Genomic DNA, 16,915 nt, shown 5'->3' with positions numbered 1-16,915 from the left:
TTTTTCACAGGAAAATCAGACCTCGAGTGTGGACTCGAGGAACATATTTGATCACCCTTCTGCTGCCTACCTTTCTGAAGAGCTTCCTTCCGACGATACTCTATTTCATTAGGACTGCCCGAAGCAGGGTTTGGAACCTTCACCTATTCCCGTTAATCAGAGAGGCCCCTACGTTGAATTATTAGTGGGGAATAGGAAACACCAGTTTTTGATAGACACTGGAGCACAGAAGTGCTCCATTGATCATTCTCGGGTTCCAAACATTCCACTGTCAGGGCAAACAAATGTTTCCGTAGGGTTTTCTGGTATACCAATTGTCTGTCCAGTTTCTTCACCGTTGTCGGTTTCTTTGGGTCCCCTTACGGACCATTGCCCTTTTCTTCTGACTTCGAACTGTGGCGAGAATTTGCTGGGGTTGAATTTGTTAAAGAAATTGAATGCAGTAATTCATTGTTCCTCTGATGGAGTACGGCTGACGGTTTCACCACAGCAACTTCCTAATTCTTAGTTTCTGATTCGACCTTTACCTCCTGAGTTTAGCATTGTCCCGGAATGTTTATGGGCGGTTGACGACAATGATGTCGGGGTACTGCAGATTGAGCCCGTTAAAATAGTTTTGAAACATGGAGTTAAACTACCACGCATTCCGCAGTATAAAATATTAGAGGGCGAGCGTGCTTTAAAATGCATTGTCTCCGATTTTGTGCATCGTGGGGTGATCGAGGAGATTACAGGTAGTTTGTGTAACAGTCCGATCTTGCCTGTATATAAGAAAGGCGACAATGCAATCCCATACCGGTTCATAATTGATCTTTGTGCTATTAACAGAGTTGTCGCCCCACAATTTCCAATCGTGCCTGATGTAACAACGATATTGACAATGATCCCTGCTACGGCTATGCACTTCAGCGCTGTGGATTTAAAAAATGCTTTCTTTAGCATTCCTATACATAAGGAAAGTAGATATTTGTTTGCGTTTACCTTGGGGGGACGCTCATTTACGTTCACTAGGGCACCTCAAGGGTATACTGAAAGTCCAAGCATTTATAGTAGAGCTTTGAAAGAGCAGCCCGACACCCTTGAATTGCCACCTACTTGTACACTGCTTCAATATGTTGATGATTTGCTTTTGGCTGCGGACTCTGAAAGTGCTTGTAAGGAAGGCACTATACTGTTGCTTGTTCATCTAGCAAAAAATGGTCATAAAGCTTCGCTCAAACAATTTCAATATTGTTGTCAGGAGGTCGCCTATTTAGGGTACCTCCTGTCAAAGGAGGGGAGAAGATTGACACCTGAAAGAATAAAACACATTTCTGGCATGTCTGTTCCAAATACACAGAAGGAAGTCAGAGCCTTAATAGGTATGGCTTCTTACTGTAGGTTGTGGATCCTGAACTTTTCGCTAGTGATAAAACCGATGTTGGCTTTGACGAAGAAGGGCATTTCTCTGCCACTGCCATGGAAATCGGAACATCAACGATCATTTGAGCTTCTCAAAACCGCGTTATGCTCTGCACCGGTTCTGGGTGCTCCAAATTATGACAAGGCCTTCCTTTGTGTTTGTGCATGAATGTGATGGATGTGCTTTGGCTGTGTTAACACAGGAACACGGAGGGAAGAATAGGCCGTGCGGCTACTACTCCTCCGCCCTTGATCCAGTCGCATGCACTTTGCAAAGGTGTTTGCGAGCTGTCGCTGCTGCGTCTGTAAAACAGAGTGAGGGAATGGTCCTAGGCCACGATTTGATTTTGATGGTACCTCACTCTGTAGATATCCTATTGAACAAAACCCAAATGCAACACCTCACCTCTGCACGGTTAACAAGGTATGAATTAATTCTGTTTGCCCCGCACATTCAAATTAAGAGGTGTTGTGTTCTTAATCCGGCTGAACTCTTACCTTTCCCGCAAAACACTGTTTGCGGTGACGAATTACACGACTGCCTGTATACCACTGAACAGGAAACGAAGGGCAGGATAGATCTTATAGATACTCCTTTGGACAATGCAGAAGGGGAGCTGTTTTGTGATGGCTCCTGCTTCAAACTTTCAGATAGTACATCTACAGCTGCTTACGCAGTTACTACATTGAGTAAAGTTTTTGAAACTAAGAGAATTTCGCATAACTCCGCGGAGGCCGCAGAGATTATAGCATTGACCCGAGCTTGTGAACTCTCCGAAGGGCGTATAGTAAATATATATACTGATAGCCATTACGCCTTTGGGGTGGCTCACAACTTTTGGAGGCTCTGGTCGGAAAGAGGGTTCCTGACCTCACATGGGACCAAGATTCAGCATGGCCACTTGATAGTGCAATTGCTCTCGGCACTCGCGCTCCCTAGGCAGTTAGCGATCATGAAATGTGCAGCACATCGTAAGGTCATAGATGATGTGGGAAAAGGGAACGCTTTTGCGGACCTGATAGCCAGGCAAACGGCCACAGACCTTAGCACGGACATGTATGCTTTGAGGGAAATGAAAGATGCTTATATAATGGATGAAGGTATTGGGTCTGTGCGAGATATTCAAACTGATGCCACAACAGAAGAATCTAAAAGGTGGGCCGAAGGAATGGGGAAACTAGATGATGATGGGTGTTGGGTGGATACATCTGAAGGAAAATGGTTGCTCCCTGATTCATATGTACTGGCAATGGTTACGATGGCACACGATCCTAAACATGTGTGTGTGCTCAGCAGATCACGAAAATGTTAGAACAAGTTTGGGTGAATAACAAGATTCTGGAGACTGCAAAACGTCATGTTCGGAACTGTATGATCTGCTTACAGCACAATGTGGGTAAGGGGACAGTAACTCCAAGGGGAAGCTTTAGGCCCCCTTCTGTTCCCTTCGAGGTCATTCACTTTGATTTTATTGAGATGGAACGGTGTAACAATCTGAAATATGTTCTTGTAATTATTTGTGCCTTTAGTAAATGGGTCGAGGCTTTCCCCGTTAAAGATGCTACCGCCATGACCGCTTACATATTGAGAAACGATTTCACTCAGCTAGACATCCTCAAAGTGCTGGGTTGGTGGAAAGACATAATGGTATCTTAAAGAATAAGCTTGCAAAAACATGTGCCGATACCAAACTGAAATGGCCAGATGCCTTACCTATTGTATTATTGGCTATGGTAACCACACCTCAAACTAAGACTGGGCTTTCTCCATTTGAGGTAGTGATGGGGAGACCTGCTAACATTTGGGGTCTCCCAAAACCTAAAACCCTCAGAGAGGTGGAAAATGTATTGCTTGTAGACTACTGTAACCAGTTAACTAAAAACCTGTATTTCATTTATCACCAGGTGTATTCAGCTTTACCTGTACGGTTCACGGGCCCAGGACACGATATACAGCCTGGAAGTTGGGTCCTAGTGAAGGCCTACGAAAGGTCTTCCTGTCTCGCTCCTCGTTGGAAGGGACCCTACCAGGTGCTGTTGGTCAACCAGACAGCAGTGCGGGTGGCTGGGAAGAAACACTGGATCCACGCAACGCATGTCAAGAAACTTCCTCACCCGACGCCACACGTTACAGAAGAAGCAGATCCCCTCGCTGATGCTACAGTCCCTGATCTTGGAGTAGCAAACAGCGCTGTGAGTGTGTCGGAGAATTTCTCTGAGCCCGTGGAGCTTGGGGAACAGTCCATTTCGTCTCCGCACTCTTTGGAAAATCACTTCCGGAAAACATTGTTTCGAGTTCTGCGACTTCCGTCGCCTCCGATACGTCGCTTCCCTCAGGAAGTGACGACGCCTTGTTTTCGGATCAAATAATCTTGGGTACCACCAGGTACAACCTTCGACAAAGAAAATAGAACTACGGCACGGGTTTTTCCGTGCATTTGGGAAAGAGAAATGATTGAAAGTTTTCTTTTGTATAAGAAAGTTTCTGTTGAACAACAGGAAGAAAAGGGATTCTGCTGGCTAGGGTTGGGAAGGACTAAGAAATCGCGCAACCGTAGCGTCGCCAGCAACGAACATTGGGGTCGTCGATTGAGGAACTACAATGCCTGCCACCTCCACTGCTGCTCCCCGCACTGGACTTGTGAATAAGGGGGTGACCAACTTGGACAATGAACAATGTGCCTGGGCCCTGAAAACGTATTGCTGTGTTTTGATAATGATAATTGTTATTTTTGCAGTTACTGCTGTAGGACTTTCGTACTTTGAAGAAATCTATGACTAAAACCTCTACTACCGACCGAGATTGTACCGACTGCTTTGACTCCCTCTGTACACCTTCACACTCTGTCCCCTAGAGAGTCCCAACATAGACAAATGTATCATAATAACACTCTAATGATTGTAATGAATGCAACGCATGCCATTTTTAATAAGAGTAATTGTTGGATTTGCACTCATTTACCGCAACATGGGAACAAGGGGCTAGGATGGTATATTCACCCTTTACCTTTAACGACTGCTTGCTATGCCTTTCTTAGAGCACTATTCTTTGGCCGTTGGAATGATAGCATCTCAGGGAACTTTGATGGAACTAATTTGAATGATTTTGAGAAACGTGAATTAACTCCCCTGGGATGCTCGCTTTTTGCAAATAGAAGTAAACCTAATGTCGCTTTTATTAGGCCGTCTGATAAACTGTCTCTTCCTTTTCAAACTTGAATTTCCTTTAAAATGGCTCCGATAGGCAATAAGGACGCCGTGCCTCCTTCTTACTCTATAAATCATAGCCCTGACTCGGTCCCCTTTTGTGTACAAAGAAATGGCACTCGGCCAATGGGAGATTTTGAAGGTTGTATGAACATTGTAAATTTGACTGGAGAAAACAGGCCTCTGTGTGTAGGGGGGGCCTGTTTATTTTGTTTGTGGTAATTCAGCATTTCCCTGGTTGCCCAAGGATTGGCAGGGAACCTGTTATTTAGGAATCCTGTTACCCGGGGTATTTGTAGCTAGTACATTGGAGGTTTCTAGGGCTCGCCCACGGCGGGACAAGAACGGAGATACCCCTGGGCAAGTATTGGGAGATATAGCAAAATCAGTTGTGCCCTTTTGGGGACACATAACAAACTCCGAGAACATTAGGGGATTAGCAAGGGTACTGGAGAGAACGATCAACCGGACCACGGACATACTCTACAATATGACACTAGAACAAAAAGCAATAAGATTGGTAGCACTCCAAAATCGGATGGCATTAGATGTCATTCTGGCAGAACGAGGTGCAGTATGCAAATTGGTGGGGTCCGCTTGCTGTGTTTTCGTACCAGATTCCTCGCCGACAATTTTTAAAGCAATACAGAACTTGCATATCCTTAGTTCTGAAGTACATATCCCTGTAGGAGATTGGAATCTTAGCACCTGGTCCTGGGATTCTTTACGATCTTGGGGTTGGAAGGTGCTTTCTGTTGTTCTGGTTATTTTGGGGATCCTGCTATTCCTTTGTTGCTGTTTTCAATGTCTTCCGAGTATATGTGGAATGCTAGGGGGATGTTGTGCCCAAGCAGTGAGCACAATAGGGCATAGAATGTATGCCCCAGATACAGCATCCAAAGAGTTTGTGTTACAAGAGGTTCTGATGAACGACCTAATGGCTATAGATATTACAGACAATGATTCGGGATGTACGGATGACAATACATGGAGTTATTTGCAAAAGTATTAGAAATGATATTAGCACTTGGCATAGGCCAAAAGGAGGGTCTGTTGGAATTGAAATAATATTATGCCTCCTATCGCAGTAATTGAATGTGTATTGGCCTACGCCAAGTTGTCTAAAATATCATGTAAATAGACTCTGCGGCAAGGTCTTGACATTAATGAAAAGTAATGTAAGTTACCATCTTGGATTTAGCCACCATTTTAGGTTCTCTTGTAATGTGGAAGTCACCCTGAACATCAAAATGGAGGCTGAATGACATTCTGAGTGAGATTCTGGCCTTTGTGACCTCCGCACACACGAATAATTAATATGCCTGCAGGCCACTTGTCGGGGTCGCGAACTGAGACCTTGTCCTATTACTGACCTATGTGTAAATGAACAACTGCATCAGCGGAACTGATCAAAATGCATACATTATAGGATTGACCTGGCAAGGAACCCTAGGCCTGATCCCAAGAATGGTTAACCCGCGAGGGGGTTGGCCAAGGGCTGGATAAAGGATATAAAAGCCCAAGTATTCTGAATGTACGGTCTCTCTACTAATGCATCGAACCCTCGTTGAAGTTCGTTACATTACTCTGAGAGCCGAATAGCTATCTGTTTGTCAATTGACTTTGGTAACTGTTGTAGCTTTTTAATAAAGCACTTGTATGTCCTTTGTAACCTGTGTTGGTGTGTTTCTTTTGGGCTTCCCAGCCTCATATCAATTTTTATGTTTTCACAACCCAGCACTGGAACAAAGGTGTTATCCCATAGGGGTTGAATGAGGGTGGCCCTGCCCCCCAACCCACATAGCGATGAGCGTCCCACCCTATCCGTCTAGTATGTTGCATCATGGGCAAGAGTTTCAGTGGGCTGTACAGAACCCGAGAGAGAGGGAGTCCCATCATCCATTGCCTTTCCACCATAACCTGTGGCAGCGACTCATATCCATGCAGCCAGTCGTTTACAACCGGCAATTGGCCAGCCCAATAATAGCTGCGCAAGTCGGGAGCCTGATACCCCCTTCCCAAACCAAACGCTGCAGTGTAACCAGGGCAATAAGGAGCTGACTCCCCCGCCCACCCCAAAGAAGCATCCGGAGAGCGGCATCCGCTCTATCATATTCAGCCTTGGGAATCTGAAGAGGGGCATTTTGAAGGATGCAAGTATACAGTGGGAGGGTCAGCATGTTGAATAGGTCAGCTTTCCCAAGTAGTGTCAACGGGAGGGACCGCCAGTGTGTGACATCCCGCAGAAACCGCTCTGTGAAGGGGTTTAAATTATAAAGCACAGAGTCCTTTAGATCAGACCCCACCCATGCTCCCAAATATTTGAAACCCTCGCCTGATACCCGGTATGGACAATGCTGGGGTAGATCGTTTTCCGTCCCCTGGAGGGGGGAAAAGATGAATTTGTCCCAGTTCCCCTTCAGTCCACTGACCTCCTGGAACTCCTGCAGAGTGTGTGTGATCCGGGTGCACACTTCCTGTGGCCTACCAAGATAAGCCAAAAGATTGTCTGAGTATAATGAGATTTTGTACTCACCGCCATGCTTTCAACAGAAGCCGGACCATGCCCAATCTGTTCTCAAGCGAATGGCCAACGGCTCAATAGCCAGCGTAAATAAAAGCGGGGAAAGAGGGCAGCCCTGCCTCGTCCCAGTTCCAGGGGGAATATCCGGGAGGTCACTCTGTTCACACAGACCTCTCTGCACTTGAAGACGCATACAGAAAGTACACCCACCCCAGGAAACCATCCCCCAAACCCCATGTGGAACACCTCCCACAAGGACCTCCATTTCACCGAGTCAAAGGCATTTTCCAAGTCCACAGAGAGAAGCGTGAGCGGCTCCTCCAGCGTGCATGCATGAGATACTGCCGTAAACAATCTGCGGATATTCATCCTGGTGGATTTTATCAGGCATAAAGCCACATTGATCCGGATGGAACAGGGATGTGATCACTTTGTTGAGGCGCTCCGCAAGCACCCTGGTGAGGATCTTGAACTCTCCATTGATGAGGGAGGAGGGAGATGGGCCTATATTTAGGCATGACAACTATGTGCCCCTCCTAAGGTCAGGGGGAAGCATGCCAGTAGTCTTTGAGTGAGTAAATACATTTTGTGTGTGTGGTAGCGTCAAATCGCCCTACTTTTTCCAAACCTCAATCAGAAACCCATTGGGTCCCGGGGCCTTCCCTGACTGGAGGTGTCATGCAGCAGCTGCCGCCACCTCCTCCTCCTCCTCCTCCTCTGTGGTGTGTACCTCCAGGTCGTCTCTCTGAGCAGTGGTCAGCCGCAGAAGAGTGATCTCCTCCAAGTAGTGGGAGTGCTCCAGCAGCTCAGCAGGGTAATAGTAGTGGAAAACTCCTTATAGTAAGTGGCAAACAATTCTGGGATCTCAGCGTCTTCCCTCATCCGTGACCCATCTGGACCAATCCGTTCCCTCACATGCCTGTGTCCTTCCTCCATACTCTCCAGCCAGGCCATCATTTTACCAGCACCGTCTCCCGATTCATAAATTTGGCTTTTTTTAAGCCAGTGCTCTTGTTTGGCATTATCCAGGGCAACGTTCCGGAGCCTTTCCTGTGCTTTGCATAGCTCCTCCCTCCCGCTCCGGGTACCATGCTCCAAGAATGCCACCTCTACCGCTCTCTCCCATTCCTCTGCTTCCCCCACTGCCTGTCTATGCCCCGCTCTACGCGCAGTAACACAGATCGTCTCACCCCGTAAAACTGCCTTATAGCCTTTCCGATAATGTTGGACTGCGTACTAACCCTGTATTTATGTCAGTGTTCATTTGTTTTGGACACATCCCTTCCAGGAAATCGGGAAACCCCAGGTACAAGCTATTCATAAGCCACAGAGGCCTATCCCTCTTTTTGTCCCTGTCGAGTACCATGATCAACGGGAAATGATCAGAGATGCCCTTGGTCAGGAAGTTGGGCAACCTAATTTTATGAGAATCCCCAATCTTTATTTTTTTTGGATTTGTAGAGCGCACTACAGCCCGCAGGCATCTGAACGAAGAAATAACCCAGCCTCAATAGTGAGCCATGTACTCCCAGAGAAACCTCTATTTAACGGGTGAGCCAATCTCCAGGCATCCGCAAGCCCATTGCATAAGCAAATGTTTTCAGTTTAATGGGATCGTCGGCCAGTCTACCGCTGGCGTGCTTGCAGCCTTGTGCTGGGTCCATGACGTCGTTGAAATCTCCCCAAAGGACCCACCTATCCATCTAGTTGCGCCAAAGCGCTGCCTGTATTTCATTCAGGAGGTTCAGCGCCAGGGGTGGTGGCGCATGCACGCTCACCATTCCCCAAACCTCACCCCGGAACTCCCCAGTCATCAGCACGAAGTGCCCTCTTGGATCCTGTGTCACCTTCAGGAGCCGGAAGGGAATCTGTGTGTGCACTAGTATCAAAACGCCCCTCGCCCCCATAGAAAAACCAGCATGTATCGCCATGCAATAGTTTGTTCGCCTAAAGAAGTGACATACTGTACCCGCTAAGTGGGTTTCAGTAAGTCGAAAAACATTGGGTGAATGCTGATTCAGAAGCTGCAGTACCAGTCTCTTGTTACTTGACACCAGCCCATTCACATTCCAGGTTAAAAAAGAAATTGTCCTAGGCCTAACCTCCGTCATACATTTGAGACAACAGAGAGCACTCCCTTTGCGCCCTGATCTGGACAGAGAACAAATAGCTTTCCCAAACAGGTGCCGGTTCCAGTGCTCCCATCAGGGAACCAACCCACTCAGTCCCCCAATGCCCCCAACAACTTTTAACAAGAGTACTCCTATCCCGTACTTCCCCCACAACCAGAAGCACCTGTCACCCGAACCCCACATAACCTGAATGTTGTATCATTGATTATTAGTGTGACTGTCTGAGTGAATGCAGGGCCTCCTAGAATGGTGAGGTGGAGCCTGGAGTGTTGGAGGCTTGGGGGTTCCAGAGAGTGACGGTTGGGACTTGGAGGATGGCAAGGAACCAAGACAGATGCTTGTGACCTTCTCTCCTACCTTTCATGATCTGCATCTATGTAACCAAGAACAATAAAGCATCTTCGGTTTGTACTTACCTGGGTCAGCCTAGTTCCTGCTCCATGTCATCTCTGATCCCGGCATATCTTGCTAGGGAGTAAGATACTACACTGAACCTGCAAAAACCTTTAGAAACCTATTCGGGGTGGTCTGTGAGCGCCAGCTGAGCCCTCCCTTACCCCCCCGCCAGAGGCAGCAATATATAGGATTCTGACCTGCAACATTGAGCATCCTATGGTCTATTGGATTTCATCCTTCACTCACACAATTAGATGTCCATCCTCTCCTCCCTGCCCATAATCATCTGACTCCCTCTTGGCCAACCCCCCCGGCCCGCAGCCAGGTCAGTTGCAAACGATTCTTGCGTGTCGAACAAGGCCGGAGACGATTCTTCAACACCTCACTGGGTTAGGCCGATCTTTTGGTGCTCCGGAGCATGTGTACGATAGGACCTGTATCTCCAGCCAATCGCAGGCTTCCTTGGAGTTGTGGAACAGATGCACTGTGCCCTTATGATAGACTTTGAGAAGAGCCGGGAAGAAAAGCACATATTTGATACTGAGCGACATTAGCTTTTTCTTAACAGAGTCGAAGGACTGCATAGCCCTCTGCACCTCCCTTGTGTAACTCGTCATATGGAGGAGGGTGTCTCCATCTCTGTAATTTAAGAGACGCGCAATCACTGTGCACAGAGGGGCTCCAGGCACTGGGTGGCCTGTCGGGATTCGAAGTGCTCATTCAATTGAAAATAAATTGGAGTTTTTTGGGTGCCATGAGGTCCGCCAGCCACAGCTCCAGAAATAGCTCCATAGAGAGCCCTTTCTCCTTCACAAGCAGTCCAAGTATGCGCAGATTGCTGCAACGGGATCTGCCCTCACTGTCCTTGGCATTTGTCTCTAAAACTGCACATTTCTGTGACACAAGGGCCAGCCGTCTTTCCATCTTCTCAAGCGGGTCTTCATTACCCAAAATGCATTGCTCGGCTTTGCCCACCCTTGAGGACAGGTTGCAAAGGTCCTGTTGGAGAAAGGACACTTCCAAGGCCAACCCATCAATTTTGGCCTCCATCGAGGCCATATGGCACTCATGATATCTGTGACCAGTATTCTCTGCTCTTCTCCTGCGGCCCGTCACACATAGCCAGCGCTTCCTGTGGTACAGCAGAGGGTGTAGGGGCGCTCACTGTGCACCGGTCCATTTTGTTTTGTATGGACCCCTTCCGGGGCTTGTCTTTAGCCATCCCTTTCTGTTCCTTTATGTCCTGATGGGCCTTGAATGCTGCCCTTGCTCCTTCTGGATCCCCTGAACTTCTTCCAGGATATCACTGCCAGTTCCAATGTCGCCCCGTAGGCAAGGTGTTGTATCTATTCAGACAACTCCCCCACTTCGAGTGCCCTTATACCAACGAGGTGTGTGTGTGTGTGGGCTCAGTGGAGTCCACCGTCCACTGCGGCTCCCTGGGATTACAGTATTTATGCACATCTGCTGTGTATCTCCTCCTAGAGAAGGTTTTACTCGCTGGGGTCGTCTCCATGCACACTGCTTTTAAAGAGAGGGGAGCAATCGTTGGGTGAGTCACTTGGAGAAAGCAGTGTAAACCACCGCCATTATGTCCGGTAAGGGCCAAAGTCCACCAGTATCTATTGCCCCTCCAGGCTGACCCAGGGAGTGAGTAACAGGTATCCCTCACTGATGGGCACCGAGCATGCAGGACAGTTGTAGGCGACTGCGTCACCAAATGTGTGCAGGAGAGTCAAAGTCCCTTTTCTTGGTTGGGGTTAATACAAGTCTGTGCCTTCCCAAGCATGCACCACAATGCAGGCTGAGCCATTGGTGCCGACCATTTCAGACCCCATACTATCTTCTTAACACTTTGCTCTTCTACCTGCCCAAGAGACGGGCGCTGCCTGCCCTACCAGGCCACACTGTCACACAGACCGGGGTCAGACAGACAAGCCTTCACAGCAGGATCCTTTGTGAAAAACAATGAACAAAAGGTTTTTCCTGAGGAGTGTTTCAGTGTAGTCCTTCATTTCATCATGGACCACAATCTAATTTTCAACATTAGTTTTCTGGTCTTCTGATAGTGTCGCTGTAATGGTTATCTAGATTCAAGGTGCCTTGTGATCTTAGTTTCTAGCACCGCGGGACACGTCATCCTTGATGTGCTCCCAGCGTGTGGCGCTTTCGAGCGCAGTGTTGTCACACATGACCTGGCTCCCTCATCACTCGTGGGAGTTAGAGAGGGGTGGAGGAGATGGATGAACCTCACTAGCTCTGGTGGCCCCCCCACTCCCTTCAATGTTCTCTATGCGGCTGTGTCCCGACAGCGGAACCACCCTATCCAAGCTCACCTGCACTGCCAGCCAGGTCTCCCCAGCGCAGGTAGGCCGACCTTGGTGGTAAAAGGGCTGTCTTCACCAGCCGCGGCATGGTACGAGTTCTCAATACCCCCACCAGCCCCCCATTCCAGGCAGCCCACCGCGGGTCCCCAGCACTACAGCCCTCCTCGCTGTGTATACACCACTGACAAGGGAACGGCAGGCACCAGACCGCCTAGGTCTGAGTGCCGCCCTGAACCCGGCTCGGTCACAAGCAACTGGACTGCAGCGATATCGCTTCGTTTTTGGACTGCCTGTCCACACTCCTCAGCACAGCTGCAGCTGTGCCATACCGAGCAACGTCGGAGCTTGCCTCCAATAACCCCCTCTGTCCAAGATCCCACGGTCCCACCACGGCAGCAAGATGGCGGCTGTGGGCGGGTTTGGCGCTGTTGCTGGGGAACTGGGCAGTAACTATCTAGGCTCCCAGAGTGTTGGGGTGAGATCTGAGATAAAGCTGCTAGTAGGATTTATTTGCAGGATCCTTGCGGCTTCGACGGAGCGCAGAGGCTCACGTCCACATGAGCCGGCTGCTTAACAGCACCCCCAGAAATGTTTACTCTTAATTTCATTACAATCACACACACATATTCCTAAATTAGACATATACACATGTCCTATTTTAAACACCTAGTTATCACATGTCTAGGGATCTCGGATGTAAGGGGGAATTTACAGATCCTACACAAGCTCCAACTGCGAGTTAGGCCCAGTCTGGGCCTATAATTGATTTGTGCGTAATTTTAAAATCAACATTCTGACGTTTAAGTCTGGGCATTGAATCAAATATTTTTGTGGCGATAAATATGAATGGGAAAGTTGCTCCACCATCGAATAAGAATTACAATTAAGTGGGAAAAGTTAAGATTCCAATCCCACAGTAAAATATTATTAGTGAAGGATTTGTTGAGCTTATAGTAATCCTCCTTTTCCTCACTAGTGCAAGCATCAGGCGACCAGTTAATCACCCCAAATGGTGCTGCATTAACCGAAACAAAGTTAGCCCCCATTATTTTAACTTCAGTTTCCTGGTAGCCTGCCACAGTAATCAGCACGGGACAGGAGGGAAAAAAATGGTGCTTTTAAGTATAAATAATTTCTGCGTTTCAATGCCATGGCATTGAGTAATGTCAAACTCGACTCCAATTTTAGTACCTTTAGTGCCCAAGAGCCTTGCGGAGGAGCAGGAGCTCCTTCACATTGCTGGAGCAGTGCCTCAGCATCCGGCAGTCTACTGCCCTTTATCGAGGTAAGTCAGTGGGCTGTCCCTCTTCTCAGATGGCATCAGCTGCCACAAGCTACTTTTAGCGCGACCCGCGCTCGAATCATTTGTGCTCCACGACGCTTTGAACAAGTGTTTTATTTCCCATTATTCTTCCTGTGTGCCCACCTCCACCATTGCACACCACGAGAAACCTTCCATTCTAAGATGGCCGCTTTGTGAATCGTCATTGCCGCATCTGCAGCCCAGCCTTAGTATACTTGCTGAGGATTGGACGGAGTAGTGTACTACTGCACCAATCCACAGCCGGTAGGCGTGAGCCGGCTCACTTCCAGGAAGGCCCACGTTTGCAGGGCCCCTGCCTGTCTAGAGCCTGTCACTGACCCAACAGAGCCCAGAGCCAAACTCTATGCCCGAAACAGACCAACTGGGAACTATACCACACTATCCCTATCACCCTGCCAGTGACCTGGTAAGCCTGTAAGACTGTATGAATTCTGCACTCCAGTCACTCTTTGCCAACATACTTCGTAATTGAACTTACCTACCATACAAGATGCACTGACTCCCATATGTACCGTTCCCACCAACTAATCACAAGTATCACCTGGTGCACCCTACGGTACTGTCTAATCACTGCTAAATGTACTAGATACCCTAAATATATGAAATTCTACTGTCTATAGAAAGTTGTTGTCTCTGATGCATATACTGTGCCGATGTCAATTCTGCCTGTGTCTATTTGGAATTTTGCCACTGCAATCCATTGCATTGTGCCCATGTTGATTTCTGCCCACTATGCCTACCAATTGTGATTTGAACTAGCCTATTGCCTATATTGCCTACAATGCCTATCAATTATGAATTTAACTAGCCTAGTGCCCAGGTGCCTACACTGCCCACCCTCGTGCTAACCTTCATGAATCACTAGCGCCCACTGTTAGGAAAGTGTAACAGCCCTAACCATTACGGAAAGTAGTTGCCACCGCCAGCCTCATAGCAGCCACTGTATTGACTTGCTATAGCCAGCCTCCTAGTGGCCATTGCTCCTCACATACTATTGCCAGCCTTGTAGCTTCTACAGCACTGCCTACTGAATGCTCTGAATGCAATACGAACAAATTTGCTCAACTAGATTCTGCTTAAAGCACTCTACAAAATTTGTACCTCACAAATGCACTCCCCAGGAACCCAGTCAAAAGAGTTTACACCTCATCTCTCCCCCTCCTCCATCATCCCCATTACTCTCACCTTAAGGGCACTTAGGCCTCAAGCCACCACTAGACCTCTCGCACAATGCATTCTCCACGGCCATCCAAACTCCACACAGCCACCACACCACCTATCTGATCGACAGCCCCTTCTCCACCTCAGGCTCTATAGACTTAGAACACGCACCAGGCCTCTCTTCTCTCACCGCAGCACACCACCCTCCACATACCTTAGGAACCACAGACTCCGTTCCCGCACACACACACCTTCATCATACACACACCTCCCTGACCACCACCATCCCACTCCCCAACACTCCGCACCATCCCCTCCATCACATACACGCACCCATCACCTCCCTGAACACTAACACACATACTCCGACACCAGCAAACTTAGATCTAAAATGCGCACTCATTAATGCCCGCTCGATCCCTGCCCATGCTATTGAGATATTTGACCTCATCACCTCCCACAAATTAGACCTACTAGCCATATCCGAAACCTGGCTTCATGAAGCTTCCAGCCCATCCATCCACCTTACACTCCCTCAAGGATACTCCATCTTGAGACAGGACCGTAAAACCTCTAAAGGTGGAGGCGTAGCCCTCATCTTCAAAAACACCCTCTTCCCTAACTGTACCATAAACATAATCACCTATAGACCACCTGGATCCTCCCCGGACTTCCAAAAGCAACTCCTCCAAATCATAGGAGACAACCTTAAAAGCTCCACTAAAACCATCTTACTCGGTGACCTCAACCTTGGCTTATCTGATCCCAAGGACAAGGCAGCCGCCTCCCTAGCCAAAGAACTCTCACACATGGAATTTGAACACAAGATCACAATACAAACCCACTGCAAAGGGCGGTCCATTGACTGGATTGCTGATCACAATTGTTCATCTGCCATCACCAACATCTCAGCCCTCCCCTGGACTGACCACTCCTGCATCCAATTCTCCATTCCCACCACTCCTACTTACAAACCCTGCCCGCTAAAGTCAGAAGCTCCAAAAAGCTCTCTGCTACCAACCGCACGCCTCTTCTCAATATCCAAGAACTCAAACCTCCATTCAACCTTGACCTTACCTCTCTCGCCAACACCTATGACCGTGCCCTCACCCAAGCCATTGAAACAATTGCCCCTCTAGAAAGACGGAAAAAGAGAAAAAATCTATGCACTCCAACGCGTGGTTCACAGAAGAGCTATTAGCCCTCTGCACAAAGAAACGTAAAGCACTAACTAAGTGGCAATCAGGGCCTAACCAAGCATCTCTCATCGAATTCAAAGAGATCTCATTGACTTACAAAAAAGCTAGATTTCTAGCCAAATCTGAATCAAGAGAAATGTTCTCTATATTCAAAGAACTTACAACTCCTGCTTCCGCCCTGATGAAATCATCAAGGCTGAAGCTTGGTGCACAGGCATCCAGACTGCCCTCGTCAACAAAGTTGAAAAACTCAAAATAAAATACCATCACAGCGTAAAGATCTCCATACCCAAAACAGTCCTCCCACACCCTCCACTCACAACCCTCACCCACAAACACCCCCTATCGCCTTCAGAGAAGTCACAGAGCTGGAAGTCTCCGACCTTCTTAAAAACCTCAAACCCTCCACCTGCAAAGGGGATATCTGCCCACCTACCATTATCAAAGAATGCCCTGAATTACTCACCCCCATCATCACAGCATTTATCAATGCCTCATTCTCATCTGGAATCGTACCACAATGCCTAAAAGAAACATGGGTTTGCCCGCTTCTAAAAAAAAAACCTCTCTTGACCCCTCGTCCCCCAATAACTATCGACCCATCACCACCGTCCTCTTCCTCCTCAAAATCCTAGACAAAGCCACCCATAATCAAATCCAACACTACTTGGAAACTAATGCCATCCTAGGCAGAAGAAAATCAGGTTAACGCAAGGGTCATGGGACTGAAACCGCCCTCCTAGACTTAAAGAATCCAATCACGAAAATAATGGACACAGGCAAATCTCTCTGCAGCGTTTAACCTACTGGACCATGACATCCTCACCTCTCACCTATTCAATGCAGCACACTTCTCACACAAAGCAACCGCTTGGATTAACTCATTCTTGGAAGGTAGGGCCATGAAAGTATACTCAGACCAGGCCAACGCTCAACCTACCACCATCAATTGTAGAGTCCCACAAGGATCATGCACCGCTCCTACCCTCTATAACCTCTTCACTAAACCTCTTTGACTTATTGGACGCACTAGGCATAGCCTACACAAATTACGCCGACGACACGCAAGTCCTCATCCCCCTCACTGGTGACTATGACCAAAACATAGAAGCTCTCCTCGAGAACTCTACCACCATCCAAACTTGGATGGCTATTAATGGCCTTTGCTTAAAAGGCGATAAAACCGAAATCATTATTCTAGCCTCCAAGGAAATTCTAACCAAACTGAGCCCCGACTACTCACA

The 16,915-nt window shown here is 47.9% G+C and overlaps 1 pseudogene; it reads right to left on the bottom strand.

Moving 5' to 3' along the window:
- LOC138520341 (inosine-5'-monophosphate dehydrogenase 1-like) overlaps window positions 1–12,075 on the bottom strand; it is a 56,433-nt pseudogene extending 44,358 nt beyond the window's left edge.
- Window positions 12,076–16,915: the final 4,840 nt, after the last annotated feature.

This window comes from Ambystoma mexicanum, chromosome 13, assembly GCF_040938575.1.
Source record: "Ambystoma mexicanum isolate Mex_15411 chromosome 13, UKY_AmexF1_1, whole genome shotgun sequence".
NCBI lineage: Eukaryota > Metazoa > Chordata > Amphibia > Caudata > Ambystomatidae > Ambystoma > Ambystoma mexicanum.
The sequence above is the reverse complement of the archived record's forward strand: the minus strand, read 5'-3'. Positions and strand labels throughout refer to the sequence as shown.